At 38.7% G+C, this 20,790-nt stretch overlaps 2 long non-coding RNA genes across 5 annotated transcripts in view; one reads left to right on the top strand and one right to left on the bottom strand.

Annotated features, from left to right (window-relative positions):
• The window catches only part of LOC139359924 (uncharacterized), a 57,244-nt gene extending 48,163 nt beyond the window's left edge, over nt 1-9,081 (bottom strand). The window contains exon 1 of the long non-coding RNA XR_011616601.1: nt 8,982-9,081. This is a non-coding gene — a long non-coding RNA (uncharacterized lncRNA). The remainder of the gene's footprint in view (nt 1-8,981) is intronic.
• Nucleotides 1-19,874, top strand: part of LOC105491227 (uncharacterized) — a 103,183-nt gene extending 83,309 nt beyond the window's left edge. For all 4 annotated transcript variants that reach the window (XR_011616598.1, XR_011616600.1, XR_011616599.1 and 1 more), the window contains one exon: nt 9,895-19,874. This is a non-coding gene — a long non-coding RNA (uncharacterized lncRNA). The remainder of the gene's footprint in view (nt 1-9,894) is intronic.
• The last annotated feature ends 916 nt before the right edge of the window (nt 19,875-20,790 follow it).

Raw genomic sequence — 20,790 nt, 5'->3', positions numbered from 1 at the left:
TTGCCATTTTAAATCACTTAATAAACATTTACAATTTTTACTTTTAATTTATAATATTTTAAATATAGATAAATATTATGCACTTGAAGGGCCACAAGACAAAAGTATTTGACAAGGGCTTCCCTAGAGTCAAGGTTGTTCTAGACCCCTAACGGAGTTTAAAAGAAGGGTTGAAAGTATTGTACTGATCTGAAAGTAAGTTAACTGCCCAATAAGACAAAATTCAACACTTTATTAAGATTTTGTTAAGAATGACTAGGAAATTTAGACACTCAAAATTTAGTATCCATACAATCCAATATCCAACCAAAAATTACTAGACATTTGAAGAACCAGAAATATGTGGTCCATATCTAGGATAATATTCAGTCCATGGAAACAGACTCCAACAAAATGACAGAGATAATAAAATTAGCAAAAGAAGAATTTAAAAGAGTCACTATAAATATGTTTGTATTCAGGATTCCCCAGAGAAACAGAACCAACAGCATAGAGATTTATCATGATGGATTGGCTCACATGATTAGGAAGGCTGAGAAGCCCCACAATCTGCCATCTGCAAGCTGCAGCCCCGTGAAAGCCTGATGGTCTAGTTTCAGTCCAAACTTGAAGGCCTGAGAACCAGGGGAACCAACAGTGTAAGTCCCAGCCAGAGTCCAAAGACTGAAGAACCAGGCGCTTCAGTGTGTAAGGGCAGGAGAAGATGGATGTCCCAGCTCAGAAATAAAGAGCAAATTCACCCTTCCTCTGACTTTCTATTCAGGCTCTCAACAGACTGAGCGATGCCCAACTGTATTATGATGTCAATCTTTATTCAGTTGACTGATTCAAATGCTAATATCTTTCAGAAATACACTGACAGACACGTACAAAAATGTTTTACCAGTCAACTGGGCATTCTTTGGCTGAGTCAAATTGACATGGCCATGCGTGGTGGCTCACGCCTGTAATCCCAGCACTTTGGGTGACTGAGGCAGGCAGATCACTTGAGGCCAGGAGTTCAAGACCAGCCTGGCCAACATGGTGAAACCCCATCTCTAATGAAAATACAAAAAAATTAGCCAGGTGTGGTGGCATGCGCCTGTCATCCCAGCTACTCAGGAGTCTGAGGCAGGAGAATCGCTTGAACCTGGGAAAAGGAGGATGCAGTGAGCTGAGATCATACCTCTGCACTCTAGCCTGTGCAACAGAGACTCCATCTCAAAAAAAAAAAAAAAAAAAAAATTTGACACATAGCGTTACCGATCACAATGTTCACGAGTATAAAGGGAAAGAATAATGTAGAAGAAACATAAAGAATCTCAAGAAAGAAGTAGGCCGGGCGCCATGACTCACACCTGTAATCCTAGCACTTTGGGAGACTGAGGTGGGTGAACTGCTTGAGCCCAGGAGTTCAACACCAACCTGGGCAACAGATGAAACCTCATCTCTACAAAAAAATAAATTAGCGAGGCAAAGTGGTGTGCACCTGTGACCTGCAGTCCCAGCCACTTGGGAGGCTGAACCAGGATCATCTGAACCAGGAGGTTGAGTCTGTTGTGAGCCAAGATCATGACACTGCACTCCAGCCTGGGCAATAGAGTGAGATCTTGTCAAAAAGAAGAAGGAGAAGGAGAAAGAGAAGAAATAGAGGCTATAAGAAAAGAAACAAATAGAAATTCTAGAACTTGAAAATACAGTATCTAGAATTTGAAAGTACAGTATCTAAAAATCTAGAACGTGAAAATACAGTATCTAAATTTCCTAGTTATATTGCTAGATGGCTTAATAATAGACTAAACAGTGCAGAAAAAAATGATGAGAAACTTTAACACAGAACAATATAAACTATCCAACACAAGGACAAGAGGAAACAAAGCTGAAAACAAAATGGAACAAATTTTCAGTGACTTGTGGTGTGGTATCATGCAGTCTAATATACATGTGACTAAAGCAGCAGCAGGAGAGAAGAGACAGGAACAGAAAATACATGGAGAAATAATGATGGAAGTTTTTCAAATTTTTTGAAGTTCACTAAACTGTAAGCAGGATAGCCAAAGACACACACACCGTAACCAAGACACATCATAATCAAATTGCTAAAACCCATGATACAAAGAAAATTTTAAAAGCACCAGAAGAGGAAGAGTTAAACAATGAAAATACACATTATATAAGAAAAACAATAAGAATATCCAAAGTCTTTGTAAAGAAATGCAAACTAAAAGGTAAAATAATGATGTCATTAAAAGGCTGAAAGAAAAAAAAATTTCAACTTAGAATTCCATATTCAATTAAAATACTCATTAACAATTAAGGAAACGACAACAACACAAATTTCAGAGAAATGCAAACTCAGATAATTTTTCATCAGGCCTGCACTCTGAGAATATTGATGAAAATGTTTCAGGCTGAAGGAAAGTGACATTAGATATAAACTCAGTTACGCATAAAGGAATGAAGAGTGTGATTCTATAGGTAGATATAAATAAAATACTTTTATTGTTTTTAATGTAATTTAAGGCTTAAAATTCATAACAGCATATTTCAGTATTATCATAGGTTTAGAAGTGAAACATATGGCAATAATAACAAATAGCCGAAGGGGATAACGGAAATAAACCGTGCTAAAGTTCTTACATTTACATCAAGTTTTTAAATAGTATTTGAAGGTATACAATGATAAATTAGACATGTGTACTGTAAATATAAGAACAGGAACTTCAATAAATAAATATATATATGCACACACACACACATATATATATGTCTACATACATACACATGGAAATTAATAAATAAAACACTGAGATGTAGGTAATAAACCAATACAGAATAAAAGGTAGAATACTAAAAAAAAAAAATCTGAAAAAATTACTCATTTTATCCAAAGAACGACAAAAAAGAGAAGGAAAGAAACAAATAGAAACAAATATCAAGGTGGTAGGCTTAAACCGAAGCATGCCAATTTTACATAGAATGTAAATGGGTTCAGCACTCCAAATGAAAAACAGAATTTAACAGACTAGATGGAAAAGAAAAACACAACTATATGTTTTTTCACTAAAGATACATTTTATATATAACGACATAAACAAGTTAAATATAAAATAATAAAAATAATACAGCTACAAATCGTAAGAAAGCTGGAGTGCCTATATTGATGTGAGACTAAGTAGATGTTAGGACAAGAAATTTTTCCAAACATGAAGAAAGATATTTTATGTTAATCAATAGGTCAGTTTACTAAGAAGACATAACAATCCTAAATCTGTGTGCTCCTAATGACAGAGTTTCAAAATACTTGAAGCAAAAATGACAGCACTCATTGTGAAATGGATAAATTCACGATTAGAGATGAAGACTAATAAAGGCACGTAGGCAGAAAAATCAGTCTAGCCTATCAGTGAAATCGACTTCATGTTTATAGAACACTGTATCCAACAACTTCAAAATATGCATTATATTCAAGTAGGCATGAAATAGTTCTAACAGTAGGTATGTGTGTTGGGGCACGAAAAAAGTCTCAATGAATTTTTTTAAATTAAAATCTTACAGGATATTTCTCTGGCCACAAAGAATTAAACTAGAAGTCAATTACCAAAAACTCTGGAAAATTCACAAATATTTTGAAATCAAACAACACTCTTCAAAATAATGCATAGGTCAAAAAAGGAAACATAAGGGACATCAGAAAATAATTGGAACTGAACAAAAAGATAAACAAAAAGAGATCATAACCCATCAAAATTTGTGGGATGCAGCTAAAGCAGTTTTGTTTGTTTGTTTGTTTGTTTGTTTTTGAGATGTAGTCTCCCTCTGTCGTCTATGGTGCTGTGAAAAATAATATGTCATTTGGTTTTATGGCAGCATAGTATAGGAGAAAATTTATAGCTTTTAAGTATTTATAATAACATAAAAGAAAGATTTAAAAGCGTGGACCTAAATTTCCACTATAGGAAACTAGAAAAATAATAGCAAATTATATCTAAAGTATTCAGAAAAAAGGCAATAATAGAAAGAGTGGAAATAAATGAAAAAGAAAATGGATAAACAACAGAGAAAAATCAAGGAAACAAAAGGTTGGTTCCTTGAAAATATTAATATAATTCATAAACCCCTAATTACACTAGTCAAGAAAGAAAGAGGAATCACTTACTAGCAATATGAAGAATGAAAACACTATAAACACTACCAACATTAAAAAGATAACAAAGGAATATTGTAAAGAGTTTTTTACCAATATCAAGACCTGTTTCTTAAAATATACAAATTATTAAAAACTGATAGAAGAAACAGAAGTTTCAAATATTCCACATCTATTAAAGAGTTTTAATTCATAAACACCTATCACAAAAGAAAATTCAGTTTCAAAGCTTCTCTGTTAAATTTTATTAGACCTGCAAGGAAGAAATAATGCTGCTCCTACATAAATGCTTTCAGAAAACAGGAAGAAGAAACTATTTTTACGTCGTTTTATGAGGACAACATAACCCTGATAGCAAAACCAGACAAAGACATTACAAAAAAAAAAAAAAAAAATCCTCATTAACACAGGTCGAAAAACCTTTAACAGCACACCAGGAAATAGAACTTGACAATATTTTGGGGACAAAGAGGATAATATATTATGATCAAGTTTGATTTGTTTTAAGAATGTAAGGTAGGTTTAATACTTGCAAATACAATACACCATACTAACAGAATATAAGAGAAAAAGTATATAGTTATCCCAGTGAATGAACACTTTGACAATGTGTACAACCTGTTCATGATAGAAATTCTTAGCATAGTAGGAGCTGAAGGAAATGTTCTCGATCTAATAAAAGGAATCTATGGAAAACACTGTAGTTAACATTGTGCTTACGATAAAAGACTAAGCACTTTTTCCCCAAGATCAGGAATAAGGTAAAGATGTCTTTCCTCATAAATTTTATTCAACATTTTACTGCAGGTCCTAGACAGTGCAATAAGACAAGAAAAATAAAAGCCAAATATATTAGGAAGGAAGAAGTAGAACTACCTTTATTAGCTGATGACATCATCATGTATGTAGAAAATTGTAAAGAATGTAACAAAGTGCTACCAGAGTGCATAAATAAATTTATTGAGGTCACAGGATACAGTCAATATATAAAAGTAAATTGTATTTCCATATGTTTACAGAAATCAAGCTTAATGTTTTTAAAATTTTTTCAATAACACACAAAAATATAAATAATACTACAAAATATAAAATACTTAGATATACATTTATTTAAATATGTACTAGGCTTCTATGCTAATAAACTACAAAACTTTTTGGAGAGAAGTAAAAATTTAAATAAATGAAGAGTAAATCATTTTTGGATTGTAAAAATATAGTTAGGATGCTAATGCTTTGAAAATTGTTTTCTAAATGCAGTTCAACATCAATCAAAATTCTAGCTGCCACTTTTGTAGAAATTGACAATTAGATTTTAAATTTATGTGAAAATACAAAAGACTTTATTATTATTTATTTTTATTTTTTTGAGATGGAGTCTCACTCCATCACCCAGACTGGCTGGAGTGCAGTGGTGCCATCTTGGCTCACTGCAACCTCCGCCTCCCGGGTTCAAGCAATGCTCCTGCCTCAGCCTCTCGAATAGCTGGGATTACAGGCGCATACAAACATGTCTGGCTAATTTTTCTATTTTTAGTAGAGATGGGGTTTTACCATGTTAGCCAGGCTGGTCTCGAACTCCTGACCTCAAATAATCCACCCACCCCTACTCCCAAAATGCTGGGATTACAGGCATAAGCCACTGCGTCCAGTGGCAAAAGACTAAATAGCCAGAACAATTTTGAAAAGGAAGAGATTTAAAGTTGAAGAAATTCTATTACTCAATTTTATGACAGTAGAAAGCTGAACATAATCACAATAGTGTGTCATGTTAGTGTAACATTGGAAAAATATATCAATATAACAGAAAAGAAAATTCAGAAATAGACCCAGACTTAAATGGTTAGTTGATTTTTCAGGAAAGGACCAAAGCAATTTATTGGGGAAGGAATTTATCTATATACAAAATAGATGAAACTTGACTTATATCTCATATCATGTACAAAAATTAATTTCAGATGGTCTATGGACCTCAATGTAAAAGATAAAACTAAAAATCTTCTATATTGAATCTCAGAGAATTTTTTCACACCATTAAAGTGATCAAAAATTTCTTAGGACACAAAAAGTACCAACCATAAAGGAAAAATAACATGGCAAAATGGACTTTATTAAAATTAAGCATATCTGCCTTTCAAAATACAACATTATAAAGTGCATATTAAGACATAAACATTGACAAAATAGTCAAAAGACTGAGGCAAGGCGTAGTGGCTCACGCCTGTAATTCCAGCACTTTGGGAGGCCTAGGCGGGTGGATCACCTGAGGTCAGGAGTTCAAGGCCAGCCTGGCCAACATGATGAAACTCCATCTCTACTAAAAATATGAAAATTAGCTGGGCATGATGGCAGGCACCTGTAATCCCAGCTACTCGGGAGGCTGAGGTAGGAGAATTGCTTAACCCCAGGAAGTGGAGGTTGCAGTGAGCCGAGATTGTGCCACTGCACTCCAGCCTGGGCAACAGAATGAGACATTGTCTCAAAAAAAAAAAAAAAAAAAAGACTGATACTCAAAATATAAAAATGTATAAACAACCCTTAATCCTCAATATTTGAAAGATAAATGACTCAGTTTTTTTAATGCACAAGAAACTCAAACCGGAACTTAATTTTAAAAATACTCAAATGGTCAAAAGCACACGAAAAGTGTTCAACATTAGTCATCAGGAAAACATAAATAAAACCATGAGATAATATCATGCACTGACTAGAATGGCTAAAACAAAAGAGACTGACAGCACCAGATGTTGCTGTGGACCTGAAAGGAGTGCAAAATGGTAGGATCAGTGGGAAACCAGTCCAGCAATATCATAAAAGTAAACATACGCCTACACCAGGACCCAGCAATACCACTTTTAATGTGCACCCAAAAGAGATGAAAGCATATGTACATAAAAAGGCTTGTACAAGAATATTTATGGAAGCTTCACCAACAATAATAAATAACTATACAGAGTTCAGATGTCCATCAAAAGGAAATGAATAAACAATTAGTGACATATACATACAATGGAATACCATATAACAATAACATGTAACAAACTACGAAACGTGCCACAACATGAATCCACCTCAAAAACATAATACTGAATAGAAGAAGCCAGATATGAAGCAGTACTCTGTACGATCACATTCAACTGAAGTTTTGAAATAGGCAAAACTAATCTCTGATGAAAAAAATATATGACTTAAGTCTTTTTTCTTCTTACCACCAAGAATGCCAATGTAAAACCCTTAAATACGCGCGCGCACACACACACACACACACACGCCACAACCTTCCGATAGATGATACCAAATGTGACTTAGACTTCTCCTTCACTGAAATGCAGAAATTTGATTTTTCCCCTGCTAGTATAGAATCCTATGTACCCAAGAAAGCAAACTGTAAATCAATACTCACGAGTTAAAGGTGACATTTCAACAACTGTACATCCTGGAGCCTCTCAGGATCTCAGGATCATTTTGTTCCTGTCAAATATCTAACTTTTTAAATAATTTATGAGCATTGAACTCCACATCTTACAATTCCAGGATGAACTGTCTTCATTTTAGATGTGTATGTTGTCATTCAAAGAGCCAGTTATTTATTCATTAAATATTATTGGACATGTACTATGTGCCAGGCACTAACTATATTGAGCAGTGTGGATTTAATAGTGGAAAAGGTAGTCACAACCTAGACCTGAAGCTTATATGGGGAGGAAAAGAGAATAAACATCAACTTATGTGTTGTACCAATAGTTTGTTTTTTTGTTTGTTTTTTTTTTTTTCTGAGACAGGGTCTCACTTTGTCACCCAGGTTGGAGTACAGTGGCGTGATCTCTGCTCACCGCAACCTCTGCTTCCTGGGCTCGAGTGATTCTCCAGCCTCAGCCTCCCAAGTAGCTGAGACTACAGGTGCATGCCACCAACGCCCAGCTAAGTTTTGTAGAGACAGGGTTTTACCATGTTGCCCAGGCTGGTCTCGAACTCCTGAGCTCAAAGCCATTGGAACACCTCAGCCTTGCAAAGTGCTGGGATTACAGATGTGAGCCTGTGCCAGGCCTAATTTTTGCATTTTAATTGTAATGATTGTTAAAAAAATAAAAATGAAAATAATTGGACAGCATAGGCTTCTTATGTGAACATTTACCAAGAAGACGTGATCTTGTCTTGGATGAATGGAGTCAGAATAGAGATCAAGGAGGGCTTCCAGGACGAAGAAGCTTTTGAGGTGGGCTTTGAATGGTGAACAAAGATATATCTGGAGGGTGCTAACATTTAAGATGCCGTGAGAAAACTCCTCATTGAGGAAAGCAAAGATACAGAGTGAGTCTGATGAAACTAGCAAGGTCTGTAATAAGCAGGGCTCTGTTAGGAATTTTGGCTTGATCAATAAATAAAATCAGTGGGGAAGCTATTAAGGAATTTGCACTATGAAGGGATATGACCGTCTGGTTACGGTGTGTAGAATAGACTGGAAAGTATGGCTACAAGCAGTGGGGAGACCAGCTTGAAGACAATAATAATAAACAAGTGTCCCTATTAATTTCCAAGGAGAGATGTGCTCTGAACTTAGATAGCCCTACTTGGAAGAATTAGCAAATACATGGCACTGCTTTGTGGATAAAAAAACAGAAATCTAAGCAGATGTCACCTTTTTAGCAGAAAAAGTGAAAGAAGAGTGAGAAGAAGAGAGGACATAAGAATAAACAGACCCCAGAAGACAAACATCTAGGATAAGCTATGCGCCAGTTTTTCTTTTAAATTTTTATTTAGATTTAGCAATTAATAAGAGCTCATTCTGCCTCAAAAGTGCACCAAGGGCTTTATATTTATCACAGAACTGGAGGTTTAGAGAGGTAGAGTAACTTACTGAGGGTTACAAAATCGGTAGGTGGCAGAGACAAAGCTTGAACCAAGGGCTCTCTAGTGTGAAATGATGCCTCCTCACACTACATGATGTTCCTCTTTAATGGTTACCTCCTGCCCTTGGAGTTCTCCATTACTCCAAGCCCATTATATTTGGAACAGTTCAGAGTTCTTCTATACTTCGCCATGGATACATGAACCTTAGCCCTAATGGAGCCTTAGAAATTAAGTAGGTCAATCCTCTACTTTTATAAAAGGATAATGTGAGATTTAGGGATATGCTGGGTTCCACCCAGGGCCCCTCAACAAATATTGGCAAGTGAGGTACAGAACCCGTAGTCTTCCATTAAACTATACCTTTTGTTCAGCTGATCCATCCTCTTTATAGATTTGGGGATTTTGCAAACCCCAAATTATACTGTTTGTAAGTTATACTGAGCCTGGGGTAGCTTGATAGAGAAGGGCAGTTCTTAAGCACTGGTCTGTAAACAGAGTAAACATCAAAATGACTTGGAGAAAAGGAGGTTTAAGTCTAGACAATTATTTGGTCTAGTTCTCTTCTCCAATGGGAGGAAGAATTATTGCTATATATATATTTGAATATTTTAGAACTTGTAGCTGTACTCATAGTTTGACAATTCAGATTCCTTGGGGCAAAATACCTTCTACTAAAGCAAGAGTGATTCTTTGGATACCTACAACTTCAATGCAGATAGGAAAATTTAATTTCACAAACAGTAAAATAACAACCTCCATTAGGTAGAACACTGCACTAGTTAATATTTCCAAAAGGGAAATTCACATTATTAATGCTTTAAATTATACATCAGTACCCAAAAGAAAGCATAAACTACCTAGAAGATATTGGATGATCTAGCCTTGTGTAATTAAATGCAATTAATTTGTAACTATTCCAGATTCTGGAACTGTTTGAATTTCTCGGCAATTCTTGGCACAGAAGCATCCACGCTGATCCCAACTGGGAGAGGTCTTTTCTGGGTAGGAGGGACCCAGATTTGGCAGCAGCAAACTTGAAACTCAAGGGAGACTCTTCACATTCCCAAAAGAAGTCTTGGGGCACCACCACGCCTATGGTGAACAAGGGTGCTTATTCAAAATGCCAAAGCGTGATGATTTTAAGAGGATTCTCCTCTTTCAATAATCTCTGGGTACACTTGGAAAGAAATTTTACCTTCTGTGTTGTAATTGAATAGATTTTATATTTTTAAGATAAAGAACATTCAATTTTACAACCCTAAAAGGAAAGTCTACAGGCTGCTTTCTCTAATTCAATCTTAAAGCTCTTCTCTTTGATGAGGAGCAGATACTGTTTAATTTCTGACCCACCAATATGTCTTCCCAGCCTATAGAGAGACGGGGGTGCTTTCTATCTCCTTCCCGTTTACCACCGTAACTTCTTCCCTGACTATATTCTCCACTGTGGACAAATTCAGAGTTGTGACTGGGAAACAAAATTCCTGGAGGTATTTAAAAAAAAAAAAAAGTCAGGGTAATGCAATGTGTGGAATTTGGATTAAGCTCTGAAATGTTTTTAATTCCATCTCCACTGCTCACTATTTGTGTGATATTAATGAAGTAAATAACTTCTCTGAACCTCAGTTTCTCCACTGAGGTAAAATTCTTTCAGGGTTATCATGATGATAAAGTGAGACTCCTACAACGTAATAGGTATCTAGCATAATCCCTGGCAACAAGTTGAATCCCACGATTATTCCTTCCATTTAAAAAAAAAATTAAACCAACCCCCATGTATCGTTTCACAAACCTAGAAGAGTCCACTTATTTTAGATCAGACACTGTGAGAACTTAAAAGGAAAGATAGAGAAGAAGTTTGAGATAGGCTTTGAGCAAAAACAAGAGACAACCAACAATAACAGGGCATTTGCTATAATCATTTCTGGAGATCTTTGCTGCATAATGCGGGTTCTTCTTGCACAACAGCCAAACATGAATTCGACAAATGAAATGACTGTTTTGGTCTGCGGTAGGTCAGAAAACAACAGTAGACCAGAAGGCCATGAAGGGGATTTAAATTGGGTAAATCTTTCAACCTCTCCTGACAAGTTAAGTATAGTTGGCCTTGATAGAAACTGCCAACAGCAACTTCTGAGTTTCCAATGTCCCCCCACACTGGTGGACACCTGGGATGTTCAGAGGCATTACTGTGTTTGTTTTGGATGTGGAAATACATGGAAATAGAATGAGATCTTCCTGAGATTCTTACACATAATCGTTTCTTGAATTTCACTAAATTATGGAGTAAGGTTTATTTTGGAGCCTGCAACCCCAGATAATGAGGTCATAGCCCCAATTTAAACCAGAGACCAAAGCCAGACTTTTATAGCTTAGATGTAACACATTCAGAAAACACACACACACACAGCAGATAATATATATTATGTATTTCTTAGAGTCAGTATTTTGCTCTATTTTCTTCCTTTGGTTTCCACACACACCCTCAAAATGCCTGCTATCACTCACACCCCTTAATAGTGACAGACATACATGTGATCTCAGGGAGTAGTGCATTTCTGTTGTTTGGTGATGAGGAACTGGGCTGTCCCCACTCAACTCCATGATATCAAGATGAGGAAATCAATGCCCAAAACAGGAGTGAACAGCTCCCATAATAAAACTGAAGAGGGAGTACTGCTATTAATAATAGTTAATCATTATTAATAATAATGATAATGATCATAACAATAACGGTAGTGGGACTGCTTACTGAGCACATTCGAAGCACCATGGTGACAGCTTGCAGACATTTTATTGTGTAATTCTCATAATAATCCATTTATTGTCACCATTTTACGGATAAGGATACTGAGGCTGAGAAGGTGGTCACATCACCGTAAAGTAACAGGGAGGGAGTTGGAACTCCTGTCTGTAAAGTCTTTTAACAACCACATGAGTTTAGGTTAAGGATGAGTTCCACAGATAGTCACTCCCTTATTCGAAAGTTATTTATTACATGTTGACCCCGTCGCTGGGACTAGGATAGATGATAAGAACACAAAGATGAATTAGACTCAGTGGTTTCCCCAGTGTTGCAAATGAAGAACAGCTTGTGAGGAACAGCTGGCAGTTGGTGTGGTGAAGAAGCTGTGAGAGGTTGGGAGCTGTGACTGAGGTGATTGAAGCAGTGGGCCAGGTTCCATCAGAGAGGACCTTGTGACTGCAGCTATGGAAGTTTACCTGTATCCTCTACACATGTCAGGGGTTTAAGTCATGTTGAGGCAGAAATGGATTCAAATTCTAGAACAGTATCTGACTGTAGATCATGAGTTAGTCTGGAAGAGTCCAAAATTGGAGACAGGAAGTCTATTTAGAGAAGCACTGGAATGGTCCAGGCCACAGAGGGCTTGAGTTGTGGCCACTATAACTGAGATAGTGAATTCATAAACTACTTATGAGGTTGAATCAGCAAGACTTGGGAATATTGGGGATTGGTTAGATGTGAAGAGGGAAGGAGAGAGAGGGCTGCAGTAACTCTTATAATATGGCTGTAGGGACATAAGATGGTCCTGAGACCATTCCATCGAAGAGTAGAGTTTTTGAAGCGTGGAGAAGTAGAACAGTTGAAAGGGAGTATACTGTTCCTCTCTGCTAACACCTTGATTTCCTGTCCACTCCTGGAGTCCCACTTCATCACTGTTCCCTCAGAAGTCCAGAACTTCATGAACTAAAACAGAGGCTTTTCTCTCAACTCTTGTGGTTGGTCATAATCCAGCTCTAGAGCCAAACATGACCCTCATCCTCAGAGGAACTAGGGTTGTACAGCCAGACTTTGTCTCCTACAGTGCTACCTGTTTTCTTCCAGCTTCCAGGTGCTATGGTCTCTAGACAGTTGAGTCATAATTTCTCAGTATGGGAGGTTGCACCAAACACCTCCTTTTTAATAAGCTACCTTTAACCTGGATGTGTTGACATTCTGCCTTGTTATTCTTAATAATGTATGAAGGTGTCATTTGAAGTTTGCTTTACCACTGGACTACCTATAACAGACTAGCTTTTTGGGCTAACTTCTGATTAGCCTGGATAGAAGTCATTTTGGCATGGTATTATCATGGGAGTTTAAATCCCTGCTCTCTGTAGGCTCTTAAGACCCTCAACATTTCAGCCCATGGAGTCTTTTCTACTTACTGGCATGAATGAGAGCTGGCTTGGTGGACACCTCCAAAATGAAGACCAAAACTTCTAATAGAATATCCTTGCCCCCATTCCCTAACCCTGTAGCAACCCAGATAATTGTGTTAGACTTTCTGTGTGACCCCTTGTCTTTTGCTTTCCTCCTCCTCCTCAGAGGTGAGTCCAAACTTTGCACAAAAGAAAAAGCTACTAGGTGTTGCCCAGCAGCAGAAAATAGACCTATAATATGAGCTGTGGGGAGCAAAACTTAATGGACTGCATTCACTCAGAACTGCTAGAGCCTGCAGCTGCAGAATTTATAGAATCAACACACACATGCTGAGCTGCGCTGTAACACACACACAGCTATCATGAAAGAAACTCAGAGAAACTGACAAGTGTCACTACCCAGCTCGGTGGCTCCAAAGGATCAGGATTTGCAAACTTCTGCATCCCCCTCACAGTCTATGTTCTAGCCCCAGTGAACCACTCTAGCTCATACCCTGAGAATGCAAGGATTTCTTTTTCTTCCAAGTATAGGCATGCACTTCTCCCTTTACTAGCTAACCTTTCCCATCTTCTCATCTAAGTTTAAGAATAATTTATTGGGAGAAATATTCCCTGGTACCTACAAGTTAGATTAGGTGTCCCTGCCCAAGTTCCAAGTATATGTGATATGGTCTGGCTCTGTGTCTCCACCCAAATCTCATCTTGAATTGTAATCCAAATTGTAATTCCCACGTATTAGGGGAGGGACCTCATGGGAGGTGATTAGATCATGGGGGTGGTCCCCCCATGCTGTTTCTCTCCTGCCGCCATGTGAAGAAGGATGTGTTTGCTTCCCCTTCCACCATGATAGTAAGTTTCCTGAGGCCTCCCTAGCCACGCAGAACTGTAAGTCAATTAAATCTTTCCTTTATAAATTGCCAAGTCTTGGGTATTTCCTCATAGCAATGCAAAAAATGACCTAATACAATGTCGTAGTGCTTTCTTTCCCTGTATTCCAATAATCATTTTATCTTTCTGTATGACTAAACTTTAAACTTAAGGGCCAAAACTTTCATCTTCATATCCCCAGCAGTTCGTACATGTACTGCATACAGTACTTAATAGAGGTGAAGATGGTAATGAAGGAATAGGCAGTTGCCTCTGCTCACCATTCTCAGTTAGCATGAAAACAGGAAGAGAATGTAATGTTCTTTCCGAAAGGCCCACTCTGTTAGGTTTTTCTACTAGGGTGACTCCAGCCAGGACAGAGAAAGAAACCTTATCTAGCACTTCCCCAGTCGTAATGGGCTCTTCACTGTGCTCCAAAAACTATGACTCTTCCGGGGCCTAGGAAAACACTGACCTCACCTAGAATAGAAACCTCCAATTGGGTATTGTGAGGTATGCCTCAAAGAAGACCCAGGCATTCCTCCCGCAGATAATGAATGTGCTTTTCAGGCCAAGGCTTTGGAGAGAAAGCCTCACCACCACTTCCTGTCTCTTCATGTTCTACATTCAACCCCTGGGACACCATTGCCCATTTTACAAGCCAGCTCCTGCACATCTCCCAGGCACCAGCCTGTTGGTGCAATCCTGAAACTCACTGGACTGGCTGCCCCAATCTCCACTAGTGAAACGAAGTATGCCATGTCTTAAGGATTTGCACTGCCTGCCAAGTTGAGAAAATGGGGAGGTGCATTCAGATTTTAACCTCCCTGTTTACCCTTTTTCTGGTGCCTCTAAACCAGGATTCACTAATACTGCTTTACATGCAAGTTTTCAAAATCACATCTGTCTCTTTCCTTGATTGTGGTGGCAGGAATTCTTTTCCCCCATTCAGAACTCTCCCAATACTCGCCTCTTTAATTGGAGAACACCCTTCAGGTTTCACTGTAGTCACAATACAATGTCTTTGATATTAAAGGTCAGTGCAAAAATCATTGCAGTTTTTTACCATTACTTTTAATGGCAAAAACTGCAATTACTTTTGCACCAACCTAATATTAGGGTCTACCTCTTCTCTAAGGCTCTTGAAGGCACAAAACAAGTCTTACTTTTCCTTATCATCCTGACAGGAATCTAGTACCAGAGGCTTATACGTATTTGGCAAGTAGTACATATTTGCAAAAAGAAATGGAGTGGAATTATCTGGAATGAATGGATTCATTAAATGAGGCATAGTTTGGCACACCACACATAGGCAAAAGAATGCAGTATTCAACAAGCATTTATAGTCTCTTTGATTCTTTTAGATGATTTCGATACTAATGTGCTTTTGATTCAGTAGTAAATGGAAGCAGAAGAAATGCAAATGCACATAGAAATTATTGTGAACCATGAGAAAATCACTAGAATGGCTAAAAAGAAAAATAATGACAGCATCAAATGATGGAGAAGACATGGAGCCACTAGAACTCTCATACATTGTTGGTGAGAGTGTAAAATGGTAAAATCACCTAGGAAAATTGCTGAGTAGTTTCTCAAACAGTTAAACATATATCCACCTAATGACCTAGCAATTCTACTCTCAGGGGGATTGAAATGAAAACATGTAGGTCTAAAAAAAAATCTTATGAAAGAATGTTCGTAGCAGCTTATCTCATAACAGGCAAACACTGGAAAGAAGCCAAATGTTCATCAACAGAAAAATAGACAAACAAACTCTGATATATTTATACAACGGAATATTACTCTGCAAAAAAGGAATAAATTATATACATAAAACAACATATGTGAATCTCAGAAATGATATACAGAGTGAAAGAATCAGGCAACACAGAAGAACATAGTGTACAATGTCATTATATAAAATTTTAGAATTTCATAGAAGACTTGCCTACAGTGATAGAAATCAATTCAGTGGTTGCTTCTGGGGTGGAGAACTGACTGGAAATTGGCATAAGGGAACTTTTTGTGGTGAGGGAAACATTCTGTGTCCTGGTTGGTAAATGAGGTTACACAAGTATATGTGTTTGTCGAAATTTGAGTCAACAGCACACTGAACAGCATGTCATTGTATGCAAATTATACCTCAAACTAAGAAAGTCATTTTGGATGCTTTGTCTCTCAAGTCTCAAAGAGAAGTCTCGATTTTTAGGGCAGAAAGCAGGCTGAGTAAATCCTAAGGTCCCACTCATGGTGTAGATGAAGAAACTGAATCCCCAGATGGAGAAGTGACGTGTTCAATATCGCACAGACGTAGTGGCTGAGGCAGGACGAGAATGCAAGGCCCTTAATGTGCAAGAAGGTTGGAACCTCATCGAATGATCCTTTAGAATGGAAATACTTGGAATTATTACATTGGTACAAAAGTAATTGCAGTTTTTGCCATTGAAAGTAATGACCAGAACCGCAACCACTATTGCAACAATCCAGTACTTCACCCCTACAGTCTCCTTGCTTAGACATTATCAGTTAATTGTCCTAGTGTGCCCTTATACCCACCCCCTACTCTGCTCCATACCATTCCACAACTCCTTATGGTATTTCACCAAGGTGGATGATTTCCTAAGCTTTATCTTCATGAATACTAGGGCAGAGCTGAACTAACTAGAGTAAACTAGAGTTGCATTCTCTCTAGATACAGGAGCTCTAGATTTTAGGTCATCCTAGGGCCAATGCAGAGACCCAAAAGAGAAACTCAGTGACTCAGAAGAAAGGTAGAAAAAACCCTGGTTACCAGAAATCAGGAAAGATATAATAAGATCAGATACAGAAGCCCAGGCTGCTATAGAGACTGGCCAGAGGTCACTGAGTTGGGCAATAAATGGAGCAAGGAGAGGAATCTGGCCATTCCATCCCATCACCTGTACAAACCAGACTGGGTTACTTGCTCTGTTCTAGACAGTATCTGTCTTACCAGACTCAGGCTCCTGGTGGGGACCTCCAATCCCATTGCTGGCTCTTTGCTCTTTACTTCAACCACATGTCACTTGGATACCCCAGAGAGTAGCAGGAAAGGATCAACCAGGTAAGATGTGGTCCCCAGACCCATCACCTCTCACCAAGGTACAAGAGGGATACTGTTTAACCATGACACTACTCTGAGACAAAAACCTAAATTTTTACTCTTAAAAAATCAGTTGTTAATCATCCCCCTGTGATCTCAATTCCTTGCATGTCAGCTTAGAAGGGATGCTTCTGGGTACTGGCTGATTTTGTTCCTTGGCTACTTCTTTTCAGACAATAAAGTCCTTGTTAGGGGAACCACCCCTATCTCCTTCACTATGGACTACTGTATGTCCACTCTTACTGAAGGTACAAATTGTGGGAAAGCAGGCCATATGCTCCCAGTTGAAATATGTCTCTTGAAGATACGTAACCTGACTATCAGCTGTGCAAGACATTGTGTAAGCTTCAAAGGGCCATCTCTTATACAATGCCAGACACTTAGTAGATGTCTTTTAAAAAAGATATTAGTCGAGTAAAGAATGAGTGAATATTTGCCTTCTGGCATCTGTGACATTTCATCTCAGTGTATTCTGGGCAAGAAAGCAATTGTTCTTTGAAGCCCACTCAATCTGTTTCAGGGCACACATTGCCATACTGTGCATGGGTATAGCATGTAACTTCTCTGAGCCTCAGTTTACTCATTTTCTACATGAAAAATAATAATACTGAACTTAAAGTAGGGACTTGTAGCCTGGAGTCCATGGATCCTTAAAGGCACCTTAAGGTGCCCTTAAAATTGAATATTATTGTCTATATATATGAATTTTTATGAGGGAAAGAGTTTTAGATTTCATCAGATTCGTTAACTAGGTCAGTAACTTCTTTAAAAAAAAGAGAGAGAGAATAAGAAACCACTGTGGCCTTAGATATTTTTGTGAAGATGCAGATAACGTATGTAAAGTGCCTGAGAAAGCTAGAATGCACTGCAGCTGCTACACAATCATCTGGCCTGTGTAGCAAGCTTTCTGAGCTTCGGAATGATTATTCCAACTCTTATGAGTCTGCAACCTTCAAAATAAGCCCTTTGAGTGGTCATCTAGATCATTCGAGGCAAATTCCTTGTTCTCTTCTGGACCCAGTTGCTTGTCTGTAACAAAACAGTTGTACCTGGTGTTCACCCGAACTTTGCAGATGTTAACATTCTGACTCTGTGCTCCCCACCTTCGATGATAGAAATAAAATTCAGGTGAGCATCAATGTATTTAGCTGTGTTTCATTTCCAGAGGGGTTAAGGAGAATGGCCTCTGCTTTTTACTTCCAAGAGAACTTAAGTTGGTTACCGGAAGTCAACTTCAGTGCAAAGAAAGGTCTGGGAACAGCGTGCGGGAAGGGCATTCTCAGGATTGGGCAAGGAGCAAAGCAGACCAGGGCTTTTGGGTTCCTCCTTTGAAAAGAGGTGATGGAGTCGAAATTCCAGGTTTTGGAGGAGCAAAGCAGTTCAAAGGGGCAGAGTGCAGGTGGGGTCACCACTTCTCTGCTTCTTCCAATCTCTCAATCAGTTGAAAAAGGAAACTGAGATAAACACTCATGTTTGGAGGGCAAACCACCAATTTGCATAGATTTAGGCAGGAAAGAGCCCCTTTGGCGCCCTTCCTCTTTGGCTTGCTTCCAAAAGCTTTTGAAAAGCTTCTCTCATGTAGACCCCTACGTTAGGGTAAAGTTTTGAACCCACCCTCTGGTTAACTTTGGAGGAAAGAAGATAGGAGTCTGAAACACCCCTCCCATGCACTTCACAGTTACACCAAAGACCTGGTGTGACCATCTGGAGCAAATGCACAGAAAACCCACTCACCCTTGGCTAGTACTTAGATGAGTCCATTACCAAGCCAGGCGGAATTTCTCATGAAAGGAGGCTCTGGGTTATCCCAAGGAGTGGGTTCTCCATATGGGGGCTTCAGTTACTTATCTGGTTTCTACATTAACCCACCTCAAATTTCACAATTCCCCAAAAGGAGTTGAAACGTGACCCATTGCTATGTGTGAATATGGTTGGTTCCCACCCAAACTCATGTTGAAATGTGATCCCCAAGGTGGCAGCGTTGTGTTGGGTAGACAAATTTGTGGATGGCAGGAAGACCATAAGGCAATCAAAATGATGAAAGGACCAGGGTCTGATCATATTTATCAGGCTGGAATAATGGCAACATCTCATTAAAACTGATTTAAAAATAGATGCAAAACACCCCCACTTTGATTTAGAAGAAAAAACTGAAAACACAAAATAGGTTGGAGAAAAAAAGACTAAGCAGGAACATACAAGAGCTAAAAAAAAAAAAAAAAGAAAAAGCCAGCAGTGTCCTAGTCAACAAGAATGGTCAATATAAAGCAAAGGTGATATCTGGCTGATGAAGATGTTAACACAGATTTGGGATGTATTAACAGAAGTTGATGTTCCAGTGCAACAGAAGTGATCATCTTGTCTTCCTCCTCTATGGTCAGCCCAGCCTTAAAGTCAGACCTAGTATGAGAGAAATTGCCAAACTGGCTCAATAGTACATTCCATGATAGGGACAGAATCAGAAGGAAATAAAGAAATAAATTTCTGAAAATCGGAACCTTTCTACCTACAATAGGTTAACTGTCCTACCCTCAGAGGTCTCTAAGCATAAACTGAGTTGACCAAGGCCAGGCCTGGTGGCTCAAACCTGTAATCCCAGCACTTTGGGAGGCTGAGGTGGGAGGATCACTTGAGTCCAGGAGCTCAAGATCAGTCTCGGCAACATAGTGAGACCACATTTCTACGAAAAAAAAAAAAAATGCCAGACATAGTGGCAAGTGCCTGTAGTCCTAGCTACTGGGGAGGCTGAGGCAGGAGGATCACGCGAGCCCAGAGGGTCAAGGCTGCAGTGAACCATGATCACACCATTTCACTGCAGCCTGGGCAACAGAGTGAGACCTTGTCTTAAATAAATAAATAACACATTGAACAAAATATATTACAGGAGAAACTCCTAGACAAATTGGATATGAGAGATGCTGTGCTCTTCCAGGGTGCTATGATTCTCCATTCTTTCTATGAACCTTAATGCTATGGCCAAGTAAGACAGTGTCCTACTAATGCCTTTCGTTGTGTTAGGGCAGGTTTAATTGCTTGTCAAACCAGTTGGTTTACTGGATGTCAAGCCTCCCTGGGGAGGCAAGGATTGTGCCAAGTTCTTTGCCATCCAGATGTTCAGGGGATGGAGCATTCCCTGGAGGGACCTACCCTACCCCACCCTAGAAAGCTGCTGGACCTTGGCATGTGAGAAAACCTGGGCTCCTCCAGATTTACATGGCGAGGGAGTGGGAGCTGCCCCACCTGCCAGTTCGGCTGCCCAAAGTCCCATCCTACACAGGTTTGATGGCTCCCTAGGAATAGACTTTGGCATGGGCCCCTAAAGTTGTCTGGTAGAGACATTCATATTGGGCACAGTCTATGGCAGCCCACCAGGCCTTACAGCACTTCTCTGGCCCCGGTGTTTGCCGTATCCTGTCTGCTAGATTGTGAGGTTCCCTAGGATAAATATAGATTAAAAGCCGACTTCCTCTGGGAAGCTTTCCAAAACTAGGCCCTCCCCCACAACCCCAGACATGAGCTTCTAGCTCCAAAATCCACAGTATGGATTGTGACTTCTCTTCTAGTGGAAACCACTTTCTAAGTTGAATTGTAACTGTTTACACATGCGTCTTATCTCTAGCTCTCTTACTTGCTCATTCCATTCTCATTTTAATTCTTTCTGTCCCCA

Source organism: Macaca nemestrina, chromosome 18 (assembly GCF_043159975.1).
Source record: "Macaca nemestrina isolate mMacNem1 chromosome 18, mMacNem.hap1, whole genome shotgun sequence".
Taxonomy (NCBI): Eukaryota; Metazoa; Chordata; class Mammalia; order Primates; family Cercopithecidae; genus Macaca; species Macaca nemestrina.
Note: the sequence above shows the minus strand (reverse complement) of the source record. Positions and strands in the feature narration are given on the sequence as shown.